This window comes from Hyperolius riggenbachi, chromosome 10 (genome assembly GCF_040937935.1).
Source record: "Hyperolius riggenbachi isolate aHypRig1 chromosome 10, aHypRig1.pri, whole genome shotgun sequence".
NCBI lineage: Eukaryota > Metazoa > Chordata > Amphibia > Anura > Hyperoliidae > Hyperolius > Hyperolius riggenbachi.
The window spans coordinates 34,182,118-34,208,874 of NC_090655.1; the positions used below are offsets into that span (position 1 = coordinate 34,182,118).

The 26,757-nt window shown below is 44.8% G+C and overlaps 1 protein-coding gene across 1 annotated transcript in view; it reads right to left on the reverse strand.

Moving 5' to 3' along the window:
* Positions 1-18,892, reverse strand: part of HERC4 (HECT and RLD domain containing E3 ubiquitin protein ligase 4) — a 123,606-nt gene extending 104,714 nt beyond the window's left edge. The window contains exon 1 of the mRNA XM_068257375.1: positions 18,784-18,892. The gene's annotated coding sequence lies outside the window, so the exon portion shown is untranslated. The remainder of the gene's footprint in view (positions 1-18,783) is intronic.
* Positions 18,893-26,757: the final 7,865 nt, after the last annotated feature.

Here is a 26,757-nt window from a genome sequence, read left to right on the forward strand (position 1 = left end):
CTATTCTTCAGGACAGACATGGATGGTGGTTAAATGTATAGGGCCTGTATTTCTCCAATACACCTGGCCACCGCTGTCACCAACAAACATCTAAGGACTAAGTCTGTATAGTGATAGCCTTACTAATTCAGACGAATGGCAGCCTCACTTTAGGATGAGCAGACTGTTGGAATGAAAGTATACTTGAATTCTAGTCTCAGGTACTGAAGTCTAGAAAAGACTTGAGATACAGGGTCTCTTTAAGCAGAGTTTCTCAGAGAGAAATGATACAGTCATGTACCAGGAACATGTCCCTCTTGGAAGGCCACATAATGGGTTATCAGGTCTAACTGCCCCCGACAGTTAGACGGACACCATAAACAAAGCCGATATTTACAAAACATTGCATTCTTTGTAACTAGGTTATAAAGCAATGGCTTATTAATTAATGAGGTGGGTCACATGCCCATGCCAACACAAGATGCTTAATAAAGCCCTTTGAAAGGTGAAGAAGGCTGTCTCCGCTCTATCCCCTGTATGCTGATGAGTTTCTGGTGCCGGAGCAAAAGGTGTGTGGTGCTGTTGCCAATGGCAACCAGCATATACATTCTTACACAGACCATGCCTTCAGATATCAAGAGGCCACTATAAAATGGCCTGACCCTGCTTCACAAAGATCATCCAAGATCTGCAAGAACAATGGCACCTTTACCAAAGGTAGGGCTACAGCAGATGCCAAACCTGTTTTGGTCAGTCTGACGCAAAAGAATACCTGTGGTCTGATCCTACATCCCTTTTCGAAGTACCCTTCAAGGGGGAAAAAACAAACGTATGCTCCCCCCTGTGCCGCAACAAAAGTGTTCACACTCTCTGGAGAAAAAACGAACAACATTGTTCCAAGCAGAAACCAGGTAGCTGCAAATTGTCAAACATATTTGTTCGGACACCAGTTCTGAGATGGTTGTTTGCAACTCAACCTACATGCTAGAATAATATCCCTTCCTTTGAGATAAACTGATCTCAAGGAAGCACCTTGTTCACTGCCCAGCAGAATGTCTGAGCATAGGAAGTTTAAGATTATGGGTGGACTATAAGTCCCACTTGTTAGTTTAAACTGAGTCACAAGTGTAATTCCCAGTGTGAAGATTCACGAATCTGTTTTCCAACCGATTCTCTCATCTCTGGAGAGTACTCCAGACTGCCAGTAGATTAAAGAGAATATTTTCTCCAGTGAAGCACACCTGTCATGCATTTAATTGAGATTCAGATGCCCTGTACAACTCCAGAGTCTTGCATCTGTCGTAATAACGAATGGATTTTATAATCCATTCGATTGCAGATTTGGTTGAGAAGTCCATTTTTAGGGAGAGTCACTGGATCTGACATCCAGATCGATTTCTCTATCCAACCACTGACATAGAATTGCTGTTTGACATATTGTGTAGACAGTTTGTGCATAAGCAACAACTGGAATACAGGCAAAATGAAAGACATAGCTTGTCTGTGACCGCATTTGCTCTGAAAAACTATCAGAGTGTTTTTGATCCAATCCTTTCTGCAGATCCATCCTAAATACTCTACAGTTGTAAAACAACCTGCATATTATCTTAGGTCTTCCTTCATTTTCACAGCTAGGTAAAGCTAGAAAATATCTTCTGTATACTCAGATTGCTGCTATTAAAATCATGTTCTTTCATAAAGATCCTGGGAACACTTGTAACCCATCAAGGAAGTACTCAGGACTGCAAATGAAAAAGACTTGGGATTGAATCCTGAATTGCTGTCTCAGCATTTATGTTGCGCTTCTGTCCCGACGGACGGAAGGCGTCTGAGCTGCAGCCAATAAGGTACGCTCAGTAGGCAGTAGCAGTTCCAAAGAGCCTCGCCCAAGGACTCCTTACCAAACAGGTGTAGGCTTTCTGAACAGGGAGAGCTAAGGTACTAATCCCAGTCCCCAGTGTCAGAGGTAGAGCCCTTAACCACCACACTAGCCACTGTCCCTTTAAAAAAAATTTTTTTTTTTTTTTTTCAAACTTGTCATCAGAATAACTTCTGCATCAACCTTGCATCTATTTATATGCAAAAAAAAACAGTGTTGCAATTCAAATGTCTATGTGCAGAATCCCTGCACATAAGTAAAAACACATCTGCTAATAGCTTGACTCCTGTGCATATTCCCTGCACAAAATGATCTTCTGAAAGCACACCTGCTACCAGCATCATTATCTGAAAAGAGCACTTGCTATTGCAAACAGAATGTCTGTGTATAATTATTACACACCATTGTTATCTGAAAATTAGCTTTGCAAACTGAAGGTTTCTGTGCATATTTTTTGCATGTAATTCTGCATTGCATTCAGAACATGTGCCAATCCCTGAACATAACTCCTATCTGAAATGCACCATTGCATTCAGAATATCCATGTGCTAAGCCCTGCACATAATTATCTGATAAGTAGCATTGCATTCAGGATCTGTAAAGCACACCTGCTGGCAGATAAACTAAGCATGCATATAATTGTCTGAAAATGTATGCACACAAATCATTAACAGAAAACCCAAACTTGTTATAACATTTGTGCACAAATCATTACATGAAAGTATAACTGCTCTCAGAATATTATGGCCAACCAAAATATGTATGCATGTATTTGCATAATCCGCACCACAGCCATTCATTGTAATCAGCCATGCTTCAATCAAAATGCACAATCCCTGATTGTGGAAAAATCTACTTTGAGACCCAGATTTAAATGATTCCAACAATCAAGCAATTGATTATGTATATGGCTGCTCCCCTGTGGTATGAACGCTTGAATTTGAGGGAATTGCCAGCACAAAAAGGTGTAGCCTGCATAGGGCAAGAGGGTAAAGCTGCCCTGAAAGCTGAGAAAGTTGTAGCCATTTCCTGTTTCATGGGTTTCATCAGGTCAAATAAAGCTACTGTGGTACTTTCAGGTCCAGGAGCATAAGACTTAGACTTGATATAACTGACCAAACAAAGTCTTAGAGGTTCCTTCAGGCAACTTGCAACCACATTTAGTACATCAGCTAGACTTTGAAGTGCTTTTGAGTTTCTGTAGTACAAAACAACTCAAACACCAAGAGTCTTACTAACATGCACCCATTAACAATATGACAGGAGTCTGCAATAAACACTGCAATGTGTTTGCTTACCGGTGGATGTGACCTGACTGCTCAGTCTCACCAGTTGCAGCACTCTCCTGAGCTTCTGTGGTGGGCCCACTTGACTGCACCATGACCCCCTCAGAGCTGTAGCGTCTGCGTGTATAGCGTGGCCATGGCGGTTTACAAAACTCGCACTTTCAGCCGTCTAACACGATCAGTACGCATGACGTTTTATGCATGACGCAGTACGCACCACGCGCTCACGCGTATCCAATGATGCATACATGCGACCTATCATGCAAACTTGCGTCATATTCGGGCATGCGGAAAATCCGGCATCTCTGCTTACCGCCGCCATGCCCGCAGAAAGTATAATGAAGAGAGGGAACCTCTCCAGTCCCCTTCATTCAAAATAGGAAAAAAACAGGTAACCTCCTGCTTAGCTTCCTATTCTAGGCCGCACACCAGTAACAAGCCTAAATTATACTTTACAAAAAAATAAAAAAACAAAGAAAAAAACAATAAAAATGGTGCAGCAGGTGCCAACAGGCTCCCCTACTGAAAGGAACAACCTTCCCTGGTGCTTCCGTGGTGAGGTCTGGGAAACAAACAAAAAACTGTGGGAGATTGTGAGGAGGTGGGATTTATACTGCATCAATTAATTATTTTAATTCTCTTAAGGTGTTTCCGATTTGGGAGGGGGGACTTACACAATCTCAGGAGGGGCCGTCCTGGAGGACGAAGGGAGGAAGGTAATAACAAAAGCTATGCTCAGAAGACAGCAGAGACCAATGCCATTTACAACAATTGTATTAGGTGACCGGCTGATTCCTGCACAGGCATCTCCATCCTCAGGTGCTGCAGAAACTGGAGGTACTGGGTTTATTCAGTGGATAGTCTATACCGGTAGTAGTGTTCCCCAACCCTGTCCTCAAGGCCAACCAACTGTGCATGTTTTGTGGAGATCCACACAGTTAGGTAATCCGCTCTGCTGAGACACTAATTACCTCACCTGTGCATGTTTGTGGTTTTCTGCAAAACATGTATTGTTGGTGGTACTTGAGGACAGGGCTGGGGAACTCTGGCCTATACCATCTCACAGCATAAAGGTGGCCATACACTTCTAGATTGTCACCAGATTTGACCATGAGATCCTTCCACACCCAGTTTTTAGCAAATAAAGTGCACAATTGCTATCCAGATAGACAGTATTAATAGTGATAAGAGGGATCTTGTCCTCTGAGGGGATTCCTTGTTCCCTGCTGTGCTGCTGAGATTGACCTTATCATTTATGGGCTAAGTGTCTCCTATTTTTTTTTTTTTTTTGCACTACTCCACTTTATGCTCTCTTTTCCTACGGGCTGCTCCTTTGCCTCAATTTTCCACCAGGCATCCTCTTATCACTATTAATACTGTATATCTGGATAGCAATTGTGCACTTTATTTTTATATATGTGACATTTATTCATGTGACATTTATGTATACTGAACCCGGGTTCTCCCCCTGTTGGGCTCAATATTGAGCCTACTGAGGGGTGTTAAATTTGACAGCAGCTTTGTGTCATTATACAATATATTGCATTTAGAGTGATTGTTTCATATGCAGCATGGATCACGTTGGAATATTTGTTTGTTTTTTAAATGATTTTATTCTTTATTGAATCATCAATATTGTGATTATTATTATTATACCTAATGTTGAATAAAGATTCTTGTTATATTTTTCCAAAATTTGCTGTGGGAGGTGCTATTCTTTAAAGGGTTTACTTTTTCTACCATACAATTGCTCTTGTTTTGAGCCCTAGCACACACGGTTATTTGTTTGACGTGTTGGAGACACTTCAGAAACTATGAAAACGCTCAGGGAAAACGCATTAGTAACCACTAACTACAAAAACAAATTGCCCACCCAAGCACCGGGAATTGGAAAAAAAAAAGCCTAAAAAAAATCCCACCGCGGACGGACACGTGAGCAGAACGCAATGTGAACAAGGCCTCAGAGTAATATTGAGTACCTGGAGTCGGAGGTTGCATAACTGAGGAGTCGGAGTTGGAGTATTTTTGTACCGACTCCACAGCCCTGCAATCTGTGTGTCTTCCCCAAAATAAGCAGAGTGTTGGCAGCGGAGCTTAGACTCACCTGTTGACTGGCATGTGTCCTCTTGATAACCTCCTGTGGTGCTCTTCCAGGTTTCTTCTCTCCATTGCCTGTGTCCCGTGACAAACACTAAAGGCTGATAACTAGAGGCACGATGGCATGTATCTTACGTGACCACGTAAAAGCTGGGCCTCTAATGTTAGGTCTCTAGTGTTTGTTACGGGACACAGTTGATGGAAAGAAGAGACAGAGGGGAGCGGCCCGTCGGTCTATGGAGAGAAGACCTGCATTAGCGGACAGTAGCGATAAGCGAACATCGCAAATGATTGTTCACAAACCATTTACAATCATTTCCATAAGAGTTAAATTGCGGCAGAACCATTTACCATACTGGCGTCCACCGCAAGCGGACGATGAAACAATCTGAAACGGTTCACGAAATTGTTTGTGGTGTTTGCTCGTCACTAGCGGACAGGTAAGTGAAAGCTCTGCTGCCAACACTTTTGCATAACATTCACCGCAAAATTAAACGCCGCTTATGTGCTCCCGAATCGCATCTTCTGTCTGGTGCGATTGACCCTTGTGATCAATTTAAGCCAAAGATCGATCGAGCAGCATTTACGACATGGATTCCTAGCAGATTTAATCAGCGTGATCTAATCTGCCAGATATCGAGGGGAAACATCTTTCCATGTATGCCACCTCAATACTTCTAGCTAGTCTCCTCCTCACTTCACAGAGCAGTACATGCTGCAAATGTATTCGTGATCTGGATCTTCACAGTAAATTGCCCACTAGCACCAGCGACATCACTAGCAAAAACTACAAAAGCACCACTTAGCACCCGTTAAAGCCAAAACACCCACCGTTTACGTACCAGTCAGACATACCGAAAGACAGATGAACACACAGGTGAAACTAACAATAAGAATATCTTGCAATATCTTGTCCATTTATTTCAGTAATTCCATTTTAAATGTGAAACTAATATATGGAATAGGAACCCTTTGCAGGCGTTTTGGATTAAAGAGTCTCTGTAACAAAAATGTCATCCTTTTTTCTACCATCCTACAAGTTCTTAAACCTATTCTAATGTGCTCTGGCTTACTGTAGCACTTTCTACTATCACCGTCTCTGTAATAAATCAATGTATCTTTCCCCTGTCGGACTTGTCACCCTGTCTGGAAGGCTGCCAACTCTTCAGTGCTGATCTGTTATGCACTTCCCCCTCCAGGCCCCTCTATGCACACTCCAGTGTGTTTGTTATTTACATAAGCCAGCAGTGTCTCTGCTCTCTGATATCAGTGAGAGAAGAGAGCTGGATAAAAATCCTCCTCTGTTAGGATGTGAAAGGAGCTGGCTGACACATACTGAGGAATTAAAGACACCGGCAGAGCTGTCTGCAGGAAGAAACGATCAGCCTCGCTGTCACTATTCAGTGGATGAGAGCTGCAGGGGGAAGAAGGTAAACACACAAATGATATCTTCAGATTCAAAAGGAATGCTGTATACGGCCTGCTTGTGTATGGATGCATTTTCTATGTGTGGACATACTGTACATCAACCTACTTCCTGTTTTGGTGGTCATTTTGTTTATAAACAAACTTTTTAAAACTGTTTTTGGATACTTTTAATGCAGCGGGGAGCAGCGAAATTGTGACAGAGGGGAATAGGAGATGTCCCCAACGCACTGGTATGTTTACTTTTATGCGTGAAACAGAGCAGCGACGCTGTCTGTGAGGAGTAAACAAAGCACACAGCCTACAGGGGGCATGCATAACTTGTATTCATTACAACAGAGGCAGCCCATTCCTCCCTGGGTCAACAAAGCTTGACAAAGAAAAGAAGATTAGATATATTACAGGGACAGTGCAACTAGAAAAGGCTGCAGTAATCCAGACCATATTAGAACAGGTATAGGAACTTATAGGATAGAAGAAATAAGGCTGAAAATTTTGTTACAGAGCCTCTTCAAGCTGAATTACTGAAATAAATGGACTTTTGCACGATATTGTAATTTTTTTCGAGTTTCACCTGTAATTTTGTTAACGCTAGACACTGCCAGCTACAAGTGCCAGTCAGCACCAGTGTTCACACTAGGATTCTACAGGACTTCAATCAGCATTTTCTAGTATGCACCCTACAGTTTCCGGAATGAGTACACGCAGCTTACAAAAAAGTAAGAAGCTGCAACTTGCTTTGTGTAGAACTTATTGTGAAAGTGATGTTTCACTGCCACAAAAATGTAACAAGGTCCCGCTGAAATTTCTGGATGTTTTGTTGATGACCGAAATGACTTTTGCCCTCTTGGCAGGATTCAGTCATTACGCTGACACACAGCCCAGTGGCTCTAGTGTACTCTAGGAACACACTTCATCTACTAGCACAAGGTCCAAGTCAAGGTTTTAACAATTCTTGCGAATGCAGTGGGGGGGGGGGGGGGGGTCCACTTCTCCACCACTTATCCAATGGGCCCCTGTTTCCAGTACTCAACCAATATCCACCACTTGTGGGAATGGGGAGAAATACAGCTTTACTTTTAATGGTGGTTCCCCTAATGTAGATCAGTGGTCACCACTCCCGGTAAGTACACTATAACTGGTTACTGTGTTCCTATACGGATGGTAAAAGAGCCACAGTGTGTGCAGATTCCTGTTTTTTGAAAAATATGTTTATCTTGTTTCTATCTTGTTATACATGGAAAGTTAGCATTGGTTATTAACACTGCGCAGGACAAAGTAAAACTCCCTACAGATACCAGAGATATTTTGGTTACTGCAACCATTTAGATTACAGCTGACATTCTGCCAGCAACCAGCGACAGTTTGAAGATGGTTTGCTTAGCTGTACTATGGAGAGTACAGGCGGTGTAGAGGACTCCCCACAGATCCCCAGACAAAGGAATCAGTCAAAAATATCTAGCCCTGAAAAATAGCTGCCACCTACATCATACAGAAGACTGTACAAACACAAAACCAAACAGACAGCAAAAATAACCATGACAGATCTTTTCAGCCATCAAAAACTGAGGTGGACCTCAAAGATTTGTATCTTTCAAAAACCAGTAATGCACATACCAGCAAACATGAAATAAACTTCCAGTGTACGGCGCTTAGCCTAAACAAAAAAGACAAAATATGCACACGCTGTATTACAGAGGCAAAGTGTTTACCCAGGCCACTGCTCTAGGGCCCTACATGTTTACATGTGAAAGCTGCCTTGCAAAGCTCTCAGCTGGTTCAGAGATAGGAGTGAATACTTTTAACTGTATGCATGAAGAGCCAGCATTTTTATAGATGTGTAGAATCTCTGCTAACTATGGAACTAATCTGTGATTGCAGTAAGAAGTTATACAGAAAACTAAAGTAAACCTGGGCATTTAAATTGATTTATACTTACCTGGGGCTTCCTCCGGCCTGCTGTAAGCTGTTGGCTCCCTCTGTGTGCATTCAGTCCCCTGTTTTCCTGCTGTTAGACCCAGTAGTCATGGATTACTGTGCACAAGTGACCCTGGCTACACACCTCCTTGGTCATGCTCCCGTTGCTGGGAGTGTTTTGATCTGCACATGCTCAGAACACTACCGGCCACAGGAGCGTGACCAAGAAGGTGGGTGGCCAGGGCCATGCATATGCAGTAGTCCCCAACTGGCTCAGCCCGGAGCAGTGCTTTTCAGCGCTGTTAGATTTGGGCGCAGCCGGCGTCTCCATAGACTTCAATAGGAATCATTCCTATTGAAGTGCTCAGTGAGTAACGTCGGCTCCATCAGAAGACGGAGCCGAAGTTGCTTAAAAACATAATTCGGCCTCCAGCAATCGCTGGAAGCCGAATTATTTCATTCCCCTACTATCCATGTCGGCCTGGAGGGGGAATAGTAATTAAATCGGCCCGGACTTGTGCAGAAGCGGGATCAGCTATATAACGCTGTATCCTGCGCCCCAGTCTACCGGCGCCGATTTCAAATGTACGCGGCTCAGCCTGGGACTTAGCCATGGCTGCCAGCAGTGGAACGGACAGGATTGTACGGACACCGAGAGAGCCCACGGACTACAGGTGGCTGGAGGAAGCTCCAGGTAAGTATAAATACCTTTGACTGCAATGTCTCTCTCAGGTACCCATTAAGGGTCTGATTATACTGGCAGTAGTGCTGAGTACTGCAAACCCACAACTTGACACTGCTGCAGATCATGTTTCTGCACAGTGCAACCACATTCAATCCAAGTAAATGGGGCTCACTTGTCTACAGCATCAAAATGCAGGCCGATGTAATTCTGTTATGCTGAACCTCAACCTGACCTCTCTCACTGTAAATGAGAATATTACACTGAATAGGAAGCATGGAAGCAGCAATGGAATGGCACACCACCCTGTGAGGTATTAAGGGTGAACGGGTTCTTAACCAATAAGAAAACAAGAGAGCAAAAGCTGGGTATCTAAGACCAAGACATATACAGCTGCCACGGATTTCATAATAAAAACACCTAGCAACTGAAGACTGAAGACGAAAGATTCCGCTACAAAATGACTTGTTACATAGCTTTTCAATGTGGAGTAACACTTTACAAGTATCCAAACAGTTTATACATTGTTGCTTTCTTTGCTTGACTTTAAAGAGGAACTCCAGTGAAAATAATTTAATATAAAAAGGTGCTTAATTTTTACAATAATTATGTATACATGATTTAGTCAGAGTTTGCTCATTGTAAAATCTTTCCTCTCCCAGATTCACATTCTGACATGTATTACATGGTGACATTGTTACTGTGGGCAGATTATGTAGCTGTTCTGGCTTTAACAGACAGCTATAAACAGCCATTTATGGCCATATAAATGACAGTGTGTGTCATTGTTACATTGTGGCAGTTTGCCCAGAGTACCGTACGGTACCAGAGCCTCTTGTGGGAGGGGTTTCAGCACAAAATCAGTCATACAGCGCCCCCTGATGGTCTGTTTGTGAAAATCATTATATTTTTCATGTAAAAGTGGGTATCAGCTACTGATTGGGATAAAGTTCAATTCTTGGTCGGAGTTTCTCTTTAAGGCTCGTACACACGTCTGACTGAAACCAACGATGGGGCCGTCGGCACCTCCCGCTGGGCGTGTTTTCAGCAGACAGTACAGAGTGTGTACAGTCTGTCGGTGGACTGATAAGGCTGTTTCTGAACGATCCGCCTGGTGTTGGCTTCAGTCAGACGTGTGTACGAGCCTTAAAGGGAAGGTCCAAGCAAAATAAAAAAATGAGTTTCACTTACCTGGGGCTTCTACCAGCCCCATGCAGCCATCCTGTGCCCTCGTAGTCACTCACTGCTGCTCCGGTCCCCCGCTGACAGCATGCCGACCTCGGAGGTCGGCGGGCCGCATTGCGTACATTTTTAAGCATTCCCGCTAGTGCAGGAGCATTAACACATACATTTTTACGCGTTAGTGGTGCAATGCGTAAAAATGTACGCATTGAACCAGTAATGCGTAAAAATGTATGTGTTGTGTTAATGTTCCTGGACTAGCGGGAATGCGTAAAAACGTATGCAATGTGACCTGCCGACCTCCCAGGTCGGCATGCTGCCAGCGGGGGACCGGAGCAGCAGTGAGTGACTACGAGGGCACAGGATGGCTGCATGGGGCTGGTAGAAGCCCCAGGTAAGCGAAACTCATTTTTTTATTTTGCTTGGACCTTCCCTTTAAGTCACAGTGCATGAAAGAACACAGAGCACTGAATGGGATGTTCTTTTTATTAGCACTAATTACTATGTTATAGGATTAGCTTCTGGGAGTCAACCTTTTGTCAGATGATCTGACTCAGCACAGAATATATGTATATGAGAGAGAGAGAGAGAGAGAGAGAGAGAGAGAGAGAGAGAGAGAGAGAGAGAGAGAGAGAGAGAGAGAGAGAGAGAGAGAGAGAGAGAGAGAGAGAGAGAGTTTTGTTTTTAAAAGGAGTTCTCTGGAGTTTTAAAAAAAAAAACAACACCTACAAACACTTACCTGGGGCTTCTTCTATCAGCCCCCTGTAGCTGTCATGACCCACGCTGTCTTCCTACGATCCTCCGTTCCCCGCCGGCGGTCCTGGTCTAATTATCCAATCAGTGAGACTGCGGCTGTGCAGCCATGGCTGCGCGCTCCCCAGAAAACCTCGTACTGTAAGCTCCCGGAGACACACACTATTGACCTGTGTGGGCGGCAGGGAATGGAGGATCGTAGGAAGACCAGGCATGACAGCTACAGGGGGGGGCGATAGAAGCCCCAGGTAAGTGAACACGAGAATGTAGTAATAAGAGTTCAGGAAGTTGTAACACAATGCTAGGCTAGGTTCTGTTGCTATGCACGGGGCCAATGGAGCAGCATGCAAGCAGAGCCACAGAGCAGGCGAGGTGAGTGAGGAGAATAATGCCCTCAGCTAGCTCTTTACTGAGTCAATTGCTTACCGAGGCATTGGGGGGGGGGGGGGGCGCATCAGGGGCCACTGTACACACACACACACTAGATTCTCGGCAGAGACGGTTGTTATCGGCAAAGTTTAATCTAGCGCATGTACATAGCTTTAGATCAGAAATGTACTGTGGGAGGTATCTCAGAGTTAAGGCCAGATTTAAAGGACTACTGTAGGGGGGGGGGGTTAGGGGGGGGAAAAAAAAAAAAAGAAGAGTTGAACTTACCTGGGGCTTCTACCGGTCCCCCACAGATGTCCTGTGCCCGCACAGCCACTCACCGATGCTCCGGTCCCGGCCTCCGGTTCACTTCTGGAAAATGCGCCTTTTGTGCAGGCCCAGTACGGCAGGTCCAAGCCCAATACGCAGGAGCAGTGGTTTTCCAACTTTAAGGTCGCAAATTCCAGAAGTGAACCGGAGGCGCGGACTGGAGCATCGTTGAGTGGCTGCGCGGTCACAGGACGTCTGTGGGGGACCATTAGAAGCCCCGGGTAAGTTCAACTCTTTTTCCCCCCTACAGTAGTCCTGTGATGATGAGCCCATCTCAATGTTATATAAACAAAAACAAAGAAAAAAAACATGTTTTCAAACGCTTGGTTTTATTAACCACTTCACCACTGATGGGTTTTACCCCTTGAAATCCAGAGCAATTTTCACCTTTCAGCGCTCCTTCCCATTCATTCGTCTATAACTTTATTATTACTTATCACAATGAAATGAACTATATCTTGTTTTTTTCGCCACCAATTAGGCTTTCTTTAGGTGGGTCATTGTAGTTTTTAAATAATGCATGCTACTGTAATTAAAAGCCATGAAATGTATTTGCCCATTTGTCCCGGTTGTAAAACCGTTTAAATTATGTCCCTATCACAATGTTTGGCGCCAATATTTTATTTGGAAATAAAGGTGCATTTTTTTCAGTTTTGCATCCATCCCTAATTACAAGCCCCTAGTTTATAAAGTAACAGTGTTATACCCTCTTGACATAAACATTTAAAAAGTTCATTCCCTAAGGTAACTATTTATGTTTTTTTTTTATTGTATATATACAGTGGAGGAAATAATTATTTGACCCCTCACTGATTTTGTAAGTTTGTCCAATGACAAAGAAATGAAAAGTTTCAGAACAGTATCATTTCAATGGTAGGTTTATTTTAACAGTGGCAGATAGCACATCAAAAGGAAAATCGAAAAAATAAACTTAAATAAAAGATAGCAACTGATTTGCATTTCATTGAGTGAAATAAGTTTTTGAACCCCTACCAACCATTAAGAGTTCTGGCTCCCACAGAGTGGTTAGACACTTCTACTCCATTAGTCACCCTCATTAAGGACACCTGTCTTACCGTATATACTCGCATATAAGCCGACCCGCATATAAGCCGACCCCCCAACTTTTACCTGAAAAAACAGGAGAAAATGATTGACCCCCATATAAGCCGGGGGTAGGAAATGCTGGCCGCCTTATTCCCCTAGTGTGTCCCAGTATAGCTAGTAAAGTGCCCAGTATGGGTAGGTAGTGCCCCAGTATAGCTAGTATAGTGCCCAGTATAGCTAGTATAGTGCTCAGTTTAGCTAGTATAGTGCTCAGTTTAGCTAGTATAGTGCTCAGTTTAGCTAGTATAGTGCTCAGTTTAGCTAGTATAGTGCCCCAGTTTAGCTAGTATAGTGCTCAGTATAGCTAGTATAGTGCTCAGTATAGCTAGTATAGTGCCCCAGTTTAGCTAGTATAGTGCTCAGTATAGCTAGTATAGTGCCCCAGTTTAGCTAGTATAGTGCTCAGTATAGCTAGTATAGTGCCCCAGTTTAGCTAGTATAGTGCTCAGTATAGCTAGTATAGTGCCCCAGTTTAGCTAGTATAGTGCTCAGTATAGCTAGTATAGTGCCCCAGTTTAGCTAGTATAGTGCTCAGTATAGCTAGTATAGTGCCCCAGTTTAGCTAGTATAGTGCTCAGTATAGCTAGTATAGTGCTCAGTATAGCTAGTATAGTGCCCCAGTTTAGCTAGTATAGTGCTCAGTATAGTGCTTAGTATAGCTAGTATAGTGCCCCAGTTTAGCTAGTATAGTGCTCAGTATAGCTAGTATAGTGCCCCAGTTTAGCTAGTATAGTGCTCAGTATAGCTGGTATAGTGCCCAGTGTAGTGCCCTGCCCCGCATGCTCCCTCCCTCCCTCCCTCCCTCCGCTGCTGCTATTACCTGCTTTAGGCAGCGGCCGCTTCCTAATCCGGGTTCCCCTCTTCATCCTGCGGACTCCGTAACTGTATCACAGCAGCGCGCCCGGCGCTGCTGCTGTGACGATGCAGGGGCCAGGAACGAGCGGTTCCCCTGGTAACGGCGCATCGCTCTTTCCTGCCCCCTGCATCGTCACAGCAGCAGCGCCGGGCGCGCTGCTGTGATATAGTTACGGAGTCCGCAGGATAAAGAGGGGAACCCGGATTAGGAAGCGGCCGCTGAAGCAGGTAATTTAGCAGCAGCGGCGGCTGCGGAGGGAGGGAGGGGGCGAGCGAGCGGGCGGGCGGCGCAGACCACCACCCACGACTCGCATACAAGCCGACCCCCCAACTTTTGGCCCCCTTTTTGGGGGTCAAAAATTCGGCTTGTATGCAAGTATATACGGTAACTAGTCACCTGTATAAAAGACACCTGTCCACAGAATCAATCAAGCAGACTCCAAACTCTGCAACATGGGAAAGACCAAAGAACTGTCCAAGGATGTCAGAGACAAAATTGTAGACCTGCACAAGGCTGGAATGGGCTACAAAACCATTAGCAATAAGCTGGGAGAGAAGGTGACAACTGTTGGTGCGATTGTTCGAAAATGGAAGGAGCACAAAATGACCATCAATCGACCTCGCTCTGGGGCTCCACGCAAGATCTCACCTCGTGGGGTGTCAATGGTTCTGAGAAAGGTGAAAAAGCATCCTAGAACTACACGGGAGGAGTTAGTGAATGACCTCAAATTAGCAGGGACCACAGTCACCAAGAAAACCATTGGAAACACATTACACCGCAATGGATTAAAATCCTGCAGGGCTCGCAAGGTCCCCCTGCTCAAGAAGGCACATGTGCAGGCCCGTCTGAAGTTTGCCAATGAACACCTGAATGATTCTGTGAGTGACTGGGAGAAGGTGCTGTGGTCTGATGAGACCAAAATAGAGCTCTTTGGCATTGACTCAACTCGCTGTGTTTGGAGGAAGAAAAATGCTGCCTATGACCCCCAAAACACCGTCCCCACCGTCAAGCATGGGGGTGAAAAAATTTAGCTTTGGGGGTGTTTTTCTGCTAAGGGCACAGGACAACTTAATCGCATTAATGGGAAAATGGACGGAGCCATGTATCGTGAAATCATGAACGACAACCTCCTTCCCTCTGCCAGGAAACTGAAAATGGGTCGTGGATGGGTGTTCCAGCACGACAATGACCCAAAACTTACAGCAAAGGCAACAAAAGAAGTGGCTCAAGAAGAAGCACATTAAGGTCATGGAGTGGCCTAGTCAGTCTCCGGACCTTAATCCAATAGAAAACCTATGGAGGGAGCTCAAGCTCAGAGTTGCACAGAGACAGCCTCGAAACCTTAGGGATTTAGAGATGATCTGCAAAGAGGAGTGGACCAACATTCCTCCTAAAATGTGTGCAAACTTGGTCATCAATTACAAGAAACGTTTGACCTCTGTGCTTGCAAACAAGGGTTTTTCCACTATTAAGTCTTTTATTGTTAGAGGGTTCAAAAACTTATTTCACTCAATGAAATGCAAATCAGTTGCTTTCTTTTATTTAAGGTTATTTTTTCGATTTTCCTTTTGATGTGCTATCTGCCACTGTTAAAATAAACCTACCATTGAAATGATACTGTTCTGAGACTTTTCATTTCTTTGTCATTGGACAAACTTACAAAATCAGTGAGGGGTCAAATAATTATTTCCTCCACTGTATTTTTTTTTTTAAATTAAAAAATTGGGGAGTGTGGGAGGTAATGAGTTAATTTATTGTGGAAAACTAATGTATTTGTATATGTAAAATGCTTTAGGGTGTAGTTTTACTATTTGGCCACAAGATGGCCAGTGAGTTTGTTTACATGCGACCTGTAAGCGTCTGGAAGGACGCTTACAGGAAGCAGTAGGAGGCTGGGAACATCACAATGATGGCGCTGTTTCTAATAGAAGCAGCGGATCATTGCGGGGGCTTAGATCAACGAATGGGAATAGATTTTCCATTTCATTGATCTCCGGGCGAGCGGGCGGCTGCGTGCACGAGCTGCGGGAGCGCGCACACAAGCGGCGGGAGCACGGAAAGTGGCGGTAGCGCGGAAGGTACGGATTTCTCCGTCCCTTGGTTTTTTAGGGGGGGGGGGGGAAAGGGACGGAGAAATTCGTACCGCGGGGGGTAAAGTGGTTAAGCTTACAATCCCCCCTAAGTCCCCCACCCCCAAGGAAAAATTTAACATGAATCAGTCATTCCTGGGATTGTTTTAGCACTGTAAAAAAATGTGTTCAGGATTGCAAACAAGAAAAAAAAATGTGAGCTAGTGTACTTAAAGGGAACCTAAACTGAGGAGGATCTGGATTTTTCCTTTTAAAATAGTGCCAGTTGCCTGACTCTCCTGCTTGATCCTGTGTCTCTAATACTTTCAGCCAAAGCCCCTGAACAAGCATGCGGATCAGGTGCTCTGACTGAAGTCAGACTGGATTAGCTGCATGCTTGTTTCAGGTGTGTGATTCAACCACTACTGCAGCCAAAGAGATCAGCAGGTCTGCCAGGCAACTGGAATTGTTGAAAAAGAAACATCCATATCCCTCTCAGGTTAAGTGCTGTAAAAGCTGCGCAGAAGACTTGGGCGCAGCCGGCGCCACCATAGGCCGTAATAGGAATTACAGCAATAGCGGCACTCAGTGAGTGATTTGGGCGCCATTAAAAGACAGAGCACAAATAACTACTAAAATACTAATTCATCCACCAGCAATAGCTGGAAGCAGAATTACATCATTCACCACTATCCATGGCGGCCTGGAGGGGGAATAGTAATTAACGCTGCCAGAATGTATGCAGCAGCAGGGTTAGCTGTTTATCGGCTTTACCCTGTGCCCAAATCTCCCTGCGGCCAGTTCATAGGTATGCCTTTAGGAGACCCAGCAGGAAACTTTCATAGGCAACAGTTCTCCAATCATAGCACCCTCCACAGCATAAAGCCTTGTGATTGGTCAAATAGCGTGTGCATAGTTTACTACAACCAATCTGAAATATAGCAGTTCGAGAGGGTGCTGTCCACCCAATCACATTAAAGAAAATCTGTAACGAAAAAACATCCCCTGGGGGCTACTCACCTCGGGTGGGAGAAGCCTCCGGATCCTCTTGAGGCTTCCCCCGTCCTCCTTGGTCCCACGGCGGCGGAGAAAATCCTCCCGGAGCGACGGCGATGTAAATATTTACCTTTTGGCTCCAGCGCAGGCTCCGCTCATTCCCACAGAGATAGGCGGAAATAGCCGATCTCCGTCGGGCCGCTCTACTGCGCAGGCGCAAGTCTCCTGCGCAATACAGCGGACCCGACGGAGATCGGCTATTTCCGCCTGTCTCCGTGGGAAGAGCTGAAACAGCGCCCCCGCTGGAGCCTGGAAAGGTAAATATTAAACAGGCTGTCGGGCCGCTGTTCAAAGGGCTGCAGCAAGACCCCCGTGGGACAGAGGAGGACGGGGGAAGCCTCATTAATAATAATAATAATCCAAACATTTGTATAGCGCTTTTCTCCTGTTGGACTCAAAGCGCTCAAGAGCTGCAGCCACTGGGACGCGCTCAGGAGGCCACCCTGCAGTGTTAGGGAGTCTTGCCTTGAACTCCTTACTGAATAGGTACTGACCCTAGCCAGGATCGAACCCTGGTCTCCCATGTCAAAGGCAGTGCCCTTAACCAGTACTCTATTCAGTCATTGGCATTAGAATCCTGAGGCTTCCCCCTCCCGAGGAGAGTACCCCCCAGGGGACGTTTTTCTCATTACAGTGTCTCTTTAAGAGAAATTCCCTATGAGGTTCCCGCAGCAGTGTTGGACTCAGCTCCAAACTGAGTCCAATGTTGTCTGTACTCCTCTCTCCGCCACCTGCTCCCTCTAGCGTACAGCATCGCTTTGCTTCCTGTATTTCACATGACATACTACAGGAAGTGAAGCAATGCTGTATGCTAGAGGGAGCAGGAGTGGCTAGACAGACATCGCTGGACTCGGGTTGGAAGGTGAGTAGAGAGGGGACCATTAGAGGCATATGGGGGGGGGCAAAGCGGACGCACAGAAATAGTACAAATGGAAGCACAGAGGTTTGTACAAACAGAGGCACAGAGGGGATACTTAGGTATAGGGGGTACAGAGACACAGGGGTACACAAAGAGGCACAGAGGGGGTGCAAACAGAGGCAGAGAGGGGGTACAGAGGCAGTATAAACAGAGGCACAGAGAGGGGGGGTACAAAAAGGTGCAGGGGGAGTTCAAACAGAGGTGGGCGACCAAATGAGGCACTGAGAGGGGACATAGAAAGGCTCAAAGTGGGACAAACGAGCACAGAGACTGACAAACAAACACAGAGGAGGAACAAAGGCACTGAAGGGGGCAAACAGGCCTAGAAAGAGACAGAGAGGGACACTGGAGGCAAAGGGGACAGAGATGGCACAGCGTTCTGCCTTAAGAACAGATTCAGGTTAAGAACAAACCTACAGTCCCCATCTTGCTCATTAACCGGGGACTGCCTGTACTATGAACAGATTGCATAGGTAAGCTCTCATACTACATGGAGGTGGTAAAGTTGGTCAGTGATTGGCCAATCATAATTGAAAGTGTGTACCAGGCTAAACTCACAAAGAATGGACCACCTATACTATAAATTGTAAATACATTGTGCATGCAATCCAGATAGTTTCTTGCCTGCATCATCTTGTATCTAGGTCTACACCAAGAAGAATGTGATCATTTCTATGGGGTTTCCAAAAAAAGCACAATAACTGCAATCTGTATGCATGACAGTGCAGACTCTGCGCATTGAGCTGACACCTTACATACCAAACATACAATATATATGGCACTATATGAGGTGACAAGTCTCAGCTGTCACACTCCGCCTGTCAGTGAGAACAATAACATGTGTGGCACTACGCCTCGCTGCACCCACTCCACTCACCCTCAGCTTCTTCCACCAGCCCTGAGCACAGCGGCGCCGTGACGTGTATGCTCTGCGCGGCACCGACAGGGGGTGGAACATTCCAGGGAGTTCTGGGTTACCGGAAGGGGTAGCCTGACCACTGCGCGGCTCACGTCGGCGTGACGTCACTGCGCGCTGGAGGCTGCTGGAAAGTGCCCGAACTTGGAGCGTCTGTGCAGCTGTCTGCCCACATGAGTGTCTCCCGGCCCGGGAGATGAGGGAGTCTGGGAGACAGGGAGAGGGGCGGGGCGCACTGTTTGCTCCAGCCGTGGTCAGCCACCATTCTGTATATCCAGCCTTGCCTATACTACCCGAGAAGGGGGTTGCAAATGAATGTGGAGTCAATAACTAAACAGCCTGTGTGTTTCAAGGAGATAAGGAGAGGTGGGGTGTCAATAATTTGCAACTTGGTCAGAATTTGCAATCTCTACTATTGTTTTCCAATGGGATGCAAACTCTGACAGGTTCCATGACGTTTCTGCGCCTGTGTAGTGAGAATATTTGCAACTTGGTCAGAATTTTCAACCTCTACCATTCTTCCACCTACTAGTGCACATACATGGTACAATAAAAACGTTTGATTTTCCCGTTTATGCAACCAAAATGATCGATTCAAATGAAAGTTTTTGGGTAGTTGGAAAATAAGCGTTTTATCTGTAAAAGGGTGTTTCTGCAGGGGGAGTGGTTATGGTTAGGGTCCTTTTACACTTAATCAGTTGCTCTCAGTTAAAACGGAAAGAAAACTGTTTTCCTATGGCACTTTTCACTCCAGTGAAAATAGTGTAAGGCCCGTTACACACTGAAAGCGTGCAGGAGAACGGCTCCTGCACGCGTTGCGGCGTGTCGTCGGGAAACTCTGGTGCGGTGCTGAGTAGCGGCGGTAGTAGTTAATGAACCCGAAGGGGAAACGGCGATTCCCGACGATAAAATGCGCCGGGACGCGTCGTACCGCAACGTATCGAAACGCAGCGTCGGGTGTGAAAGGTAAAAGAAAAGTCTATGGACTTTCCTTTTACCTTGGTTAACGCAAAGTATAGACTTTGCGTTAAAACGCGGAAAAAGGGCTCTGGTGTGAAAGAGCCCTTATAAAAAAGTGCTTCATTTTTACAATAATTATGTATAAATGATTTAGTCAGTGTTTGGCCATTGTAATATCTTTCCTCTCCCAGATTCACATTCTGACATGTATTACATGGTGACATTTTTACTGTGGGCAGGTTATGTAGCTGCTCCTAGCTGTTTTGGCCGTTAGAGACAGCTGTAAACAGCTATTTCCTGTCTGTGAACCTTGTTACATTGTGGCAAACTGTCAAAAGTACCACGGTCCTCAGAGCTTCTTGTGGGAGGGGTTTCACCACAATATCAGTCATACAGCGCCCCCTGATGGTCTGTTTGTGAAAAGCATTATATTTCTCATGTAAAAGGGGGTATCAGTTACTGATTGAGATAAAGTTAAATTCTTGGTTGGAGTTTCTCTTTAATGCGTTTTAACTGAAATCTTCTTCCCAATGCACTGCTATTGAAAAAACGCATACCAACGCGTACTAACGCATACCAACTGATTAAGTGTAAAAGGGGCCTTAGTCACCACCAGGGGAGGGTTCTGTGTAAGAGTAGGTTTGGGTTAAGCTGTATTGTTAAATTACATAACAATTTTTAACGTTAATAACAACTTTCATCTGTTTTAAAATGATATTTATCATTAACCAATTTCGTTAACGATTTTTATCTTTATTGAGATTTTGCTATCCACCGGCGCCATTTCGTTATCCAGCCTGGCCCTTTTTTCCTGGTGCCCTTTTTTCATGCATTTTTTTTTTTTAATAAAGAAAAACAAACTATTCTGTTTTTTTTCGATAAAAGTACGATTGGACATGTTGGAAAATCTTTATATTCAATGGCTGAATAGAGTACTGGTTAAAGAGACACTGAAGCGCAAAAAAAAATATGATATAGTGAATTGGTTGTGTACTATGAATAATTACTAGAAGATTAGCAGCAAAGAAAATATTCTCATACTTTTATTTTCAGGTATATAGTGTTTTTTCTAACATTACATCATTCTATATTATGTGCAGATTACACAACACTCAGCATTCAAAATGATTCTTTCAGAGCAGTCTGTGAAGTAATGACCTCTCCTCTAGCAGAGGAAAAGTAGATAGTCCAGGAACAGTTGAGATATTAAAAGTCAGATAACAGCCCTCTCCACGACTAACTTAGTCGGAGAGCTTAATGGCTTGTTTGCATAGAGATAACAACTGGAGTTTCTCAACTCTTCCTGTACTGGAAACAATTACACTGATGTATCTGATCTTAATGTTTTATGTCTTAGCTGTGCTACACATACAAATCATAATATCATCATTTTTTTTCGCTTTAGTGTCTCTTTAAGGGCACTGCCTTTGACATGGGAGACCAGGGTTCAAATCCTGGCTAGGGTCAGTACCTATTCAGTAAGGAGTTCAAGGCAAGACTCCCTAACACTGCAGGGTGGCCTCCTGAGCGCGTCCCAGTGGCTGCAGCTCTTGAGCGCTTTGAGTCCGTCAGGAGAAAAGCGATATATAAATGTTCCGATTATTATTAATATAACGCAATAATCAAATGAAATTAAACGCAAAAATTGTACCATGTATGAACTTTATTACACAAACCTGCCCTCTCTTCTGCCTAACACTAACCACCTACCCATTCCTGTGCCTAATCTATATATATATAAAATTGTGTGTGTCTGTGTGTTTGTCTCTGTGTGTCTATCTGTCGATCACTTGAAACCAGCTTAACCGATTTGAACGAAACTTGGTACACAGATCCCTTACTACCTGGGATGATATGTTCTGGGGGTCTCGTGCCCCCCCCCTGCACACCTGGGCGGAGCTACAAACAGCAAATCAGATTTCACCCATTCATGTCAATGGAAAAAATGTAAAAGGCTGCCATTCTCACAGTAATCAAGCCAGAGTCCCCACACTTGGCACAGTTGCTCACTTGGTAACCAAGGTTACAAATCCAGGAAAAGTCGGCGGAGCATAAAACAGCCAATCAAATTTTAGCCATTCATTTTAAATGGGAAAATGTAAACTACAGCCATTCTTAGACTGTTAATTGCAGGGTTTTCAAACTTGACACACTTCTCAGTCAGTGGGTGAATGAGATTAATATTCAGGAAAGTGGGTGGAGCCTACAACATCCAATCAAAATTCACCTATTGATTTTCAAGGGGAATATTTAAACTGCTGCCATTCTTACGCTGTTAATGGCAGAGGCTTCAAACTTGCTAGTCGGTCATTGGGTGACTGGGGTCTAAATTCACTAAAGGGGCGGGGCCACAAAAAGCCAATCAGGTTTCCTTGGTGGATAAACTGCTTTCATTCACACATTTTTGATGCCAGGAACGTGAAAGCTCCCAAACTTGGTCATTGAGTGACTGTGTGCCAAGGTTACAAAAAAGTGGGCGAAGCCAAAAACACATTTTACTGGGAAATATAAACCGCAGCCATTCTTACACTGCTAATGGCAGGGTTCTCAAACTTTGCACAGTTGGCCACTGGGTGAATGAGATTAAAATTTTGTAAAGTGGGTGGAGCCTACAACAGCCAATAAAAATTCACCTTTTTGATTTTCAAATGGAATATTGAAACTGCTACCATTTTTATACTGTTAATAGCAGATGCTAGGGTGACTGGGGTTCAATTTAAAAAATGGGGCAGAACCACAAACAGCCAATCAGATTTGTTTATTTTTCAAAGGGCATATACAAAGTATTTATGCCAAGGACCCCAAAGCTGATCAGCTTGGTAATTGAGTGACTGTATGTCAAAGTTAGAAAAAGTGGGTGGCGCCAGCAACATCATTTTTTAATGGCAGGGTTCCCAAATGTGACACAATTGGCCACTGGGTGACTGGGATTATTATTCAGAAATGTTGGTGCAGCCTACAACAGCCAATCAAAGTTCACCTATTGATTTCTTAAGGGGAATATTTACATTGCTACCATTCTTACACTGTTAATGGCAGAGACCTCAAACCTGATACAGTCAGTCATTTTGTGACTGCGGTCCAAATTCATTAAGGGCCCATTCTCACCTGAGCGGGAATCGAGCTCACAGCAAACCGCTAGCGGTTCTGCAAGAACCGCTACACAATGTAGCGAGTGGCAGTGTTCTCACTGCCGTGGTTGCGGTTAGCGATAACCGCAACCGCGCTGCATGCAGCGGTTTGCCGGCGACGAGCGTTCTGCGGTTCCAAAACCGCCGCAGTGTCCAGTGATTTTTCCGAGGCTAATCGCGGGAAAATCACTCCCGCAAAGGCGTTCTGCGATTTTAAGTGTGAACGGGCCCTAAAGGAGTCATCAGGCAAAGTATAGTAAAATGAGTGGTACTTACCGGGGGCTTCCTCCAGCTCCAAGCTCCCAGGATGTCCCTCGCCGCAGCTCTGCCCGCAGCCGTTCGCCGCAGCTCCGACCCGGTCCCCGGCGATGACGCCAGAGCGACCTCGGGGTCGCTCTGTACTGCGCCTGCGTGAGCGGCGCTGTCAATCACCGCCACGTGGGCCAGAGCGGACTGCGCAAGGGAGGTCACTCTGACGTCATCGCCCGGGACCGGGTCGGAGCTGCGGCGAACGGCTGCGGGGAGAGCTGCGGCGAGGGACATCCTGGGAGCTTGGGGCTGGAGGAAGCCCCCGGTAAGTACCACTCATTTTACTATACTTTGCCTGATGACTCCTTTAAAGGAAGTGGAGCCACAAACAGCCAAGCAGATTTGTTAGATTGATTTCAACCATTCTGGCATTGGCAGGGTTCTCAAACTTGACACAGTTGGCCACTGGGTGACTGGGATTAATATTCAGGAAATTGGGTGGAGCCTACAGCAGCCAATCAAAATTCACCTATTGATTTCTAAGGGGAATATTTACATTGCTGCCATTCATACACTCTTAATGGCAGAGGCCTCAAATCTGGTACAGTCAGTCACTTGTAGACTGGGGTTTAAATTCTGAAAAGGGAGCAGGCCAAAGACAGCCAATCAGATTTGTTTAATTTCAAAGGGAAAATGCAACTTATTGATGACAAAGACCCCACAGCACATAAACTTGGTCATTGAGTGACTGTATGTCAAGGTCGGAGCCGAAAACAACTGACTTTTTACAGAGGAAAATATAAACTGCAGCTATTCTTACACTGTTAATGGCAGGGTTCTCAAACTTGGCACAGTTGTCACTGGGTGACTGGGATTAATATTCTGAAAAGTAGGTGGAGCCTACAACAGTCAATCAAAATTCACCTATTGATTTTCAAGGGGAATATTGAAACTGCTGCCATTCATAAACTGTTAATGGCAGAGGCCTCAAACCTGCTACAGTTGGTTGTTAAGTGACTGGAGTTCAAATTCACTAAAGGGGCAGAGTCACAGACAGATTTATTTGCTGGATAAACTGCTTCCATTAGTACAATTTTGATGCCAGGAACCCGAAAGCTCACAAACTTGGTCATTGAGTGACTGTGTGACAAAGTTACAAAAACTGAAAGGTTTAAAACGTTCGGGCTGCGGTGGTGGACCAGCCAACCCAAAACAGACACATGTACTGACGATTTAAAGCAGTAAACATATTATTCATATACTCCCAAGAACAGTTGCAATGCGTTTCGCAGGCAAAGTCCTGCTTCTTCAGGCAATAAATAACAGGAGTGATACACAGCATGGAGTCAAGAGATCGCAGAGGTGCCAAGCGATCTCTTGACTCCGTGCTGTGTATCACTCCTGTGTAAACTGCAGCCCTTCTTCACTGTTAATGGCAGGGATCTTAAACTTTGCCCAGATGGTCACTGGGTTACTGAGATTAATATTCAGGGAAGTGGGTGGAGCCTATAATAGCCAATCAATATTCACCTGTTGATTTTCAAGGGAAATATTTAAATTGCTGCCATTTTTACACTGGTAATAGCAGATGCCTCATACCTGCTATAGTTGGTCATTGGGTGACTGGGGTTTAAATGCTGGAGAGGGGTGCAGCCGCAAACAGCCAATCTGATTTGTTTAATTTCTATGGGAATATACAAATGATTGATGCCAAAGACCCCAAAGCTCACAAATTTGGTCATTGAGTGTTTGTGCGTTAGGGTTAGAAAAAGTGGGCGGAGCCAAAACCAGTCAAATACATACACGGGCAACGCCGGGTAATCAGTGGCTGGAGACAAATACAAATTTCACTGGGAAAATATAAACTGCAGTCATTCTTACACTGTTAATGGCAGGGTTCTTAAACTTTGCACAGTTGGTCACTGGATGACTGGGATTAATATTCAGAAAAGTGGGTGGAGCCTACAAAAGTGAATCAAACTTACTATTGCTTTTCAAGGGGAATATTTAATTGTTACCATTCTTACACTGTTAATGGCACAGACCTCAAACCTGGTACAGTTGGTCATTGGGTGGCTGGGGTTCAAATTCAGAAACGGGGGTGGAGCCACAAACAGCCAATCATTTTTTTTTTTATTTCAATGCAAATTATTGATGCCAAAGACTGCAGCGCTCACAATCTTGGTCATTGAGTAATTGTGCGTTAAGGTTAGAAAAAGTGGGCGGAGCAGACATCAGCCAAATACATACCCGGGCAACGCCGGACAATCAGCTTGTACTATATATATTATGGAGCTAGGCTAGTTGAGGTGACCCACTGGAAAACGCTATAGAGCAGTGGCCGCTACCTGCTCCTGGCAATCTGGTTGCAACCCCTAATTTGTAAGAAATAGGGTATCTGGCGGGAAGCAAAATTCTTAAATTGATATTCCACAGTTTTATTTTATGTTTAAATCTATTTTTTACGTTTTTTTGTTTTTGCTCAATGACACATTGAAGTACGCCAGAGCTAAAATTTATGAACTATTGACTCTTTATCTCCTTCCTGCTCTCAGAAGCCATTTTCTGCTAGGAAAGTGTTTTATAGTAATTTCTTATCAGTGAGGCTCACACTGTAGTCACTTCCTGTCCAAGTCAGGACTGAGTCAGCCACTTACATACCTGATATTAACTCTTTTAGGCAGAGAAAGAAAAAAAGGAACACAGCATAGTTATTTGTGTTCTAGGCACTGTACATACACATGTCTATCTCATCATGTCGCACGTCACTTCGGGTATCCTTTAAAGGACTTACGAGGCCAAATTATAAAAAAAAAAAGTTTAAAAAGTGAAGTACCTGCATCTCTTTAAAAGACACGGAGGACGCCATCCGCGCCCTCCATGTCATTCCGCCGGGTTCCCGCCGCTCAATAGACCTCCCGGCCTGTCACGACCACAGGGCCCGGGTCGGGCTCTCCTGCCTCTGCCAATATGGCCGCCGGAGCTGGCCGCGGCTGCGCAGTCCGCACCTGCCGCGAGTGCGGCTGCGCAGCTCTAGGGTTGGCCCTAGAGCTGCGCAGCCGCACATGCAGCAGGTGCGGACTGCGCAGCCGTGGCCAGCTCCGGCGGCCATATTGGCAGAGGCAGGAGAGCCCGACCCGGGCCCTGTGGTCGTGACAGGAATGACACGGAGGGCGCGGATGGCGTCCTCCGTGTCTTTTAAAAAGATGCAGGTACTTAACTTTTTTAACTTTTTTTTTTAATAATTTGGCCTCGTAAGTCCTTTAAGTTAATCTAATTATTCCTGCTGGATAGTGTTTCCCTTATTTCTTGCAAGTGAGTGGTCGCGACCAAATTGATGCAAGAAGAGAGTGCCCATGGATCACCTCAAGTAGACTAGCTCCTATATTATACAATCACATTTGTTAAAGAGAATCTGTATTGTTAAAATCGCACAAAAGTAAACATACCAGTGCGTTAGGGGACATCTCCTATTACCCTCTGTCACAATTTCGCCGCTCCCCGCCGCATTAAAAGTGGTTAAAAACAGTTTTAAAAAGTTTGTTTATAAACAAACAAAATGGCCACCAAAACAGGAAGTAGGTTGATGTACAGT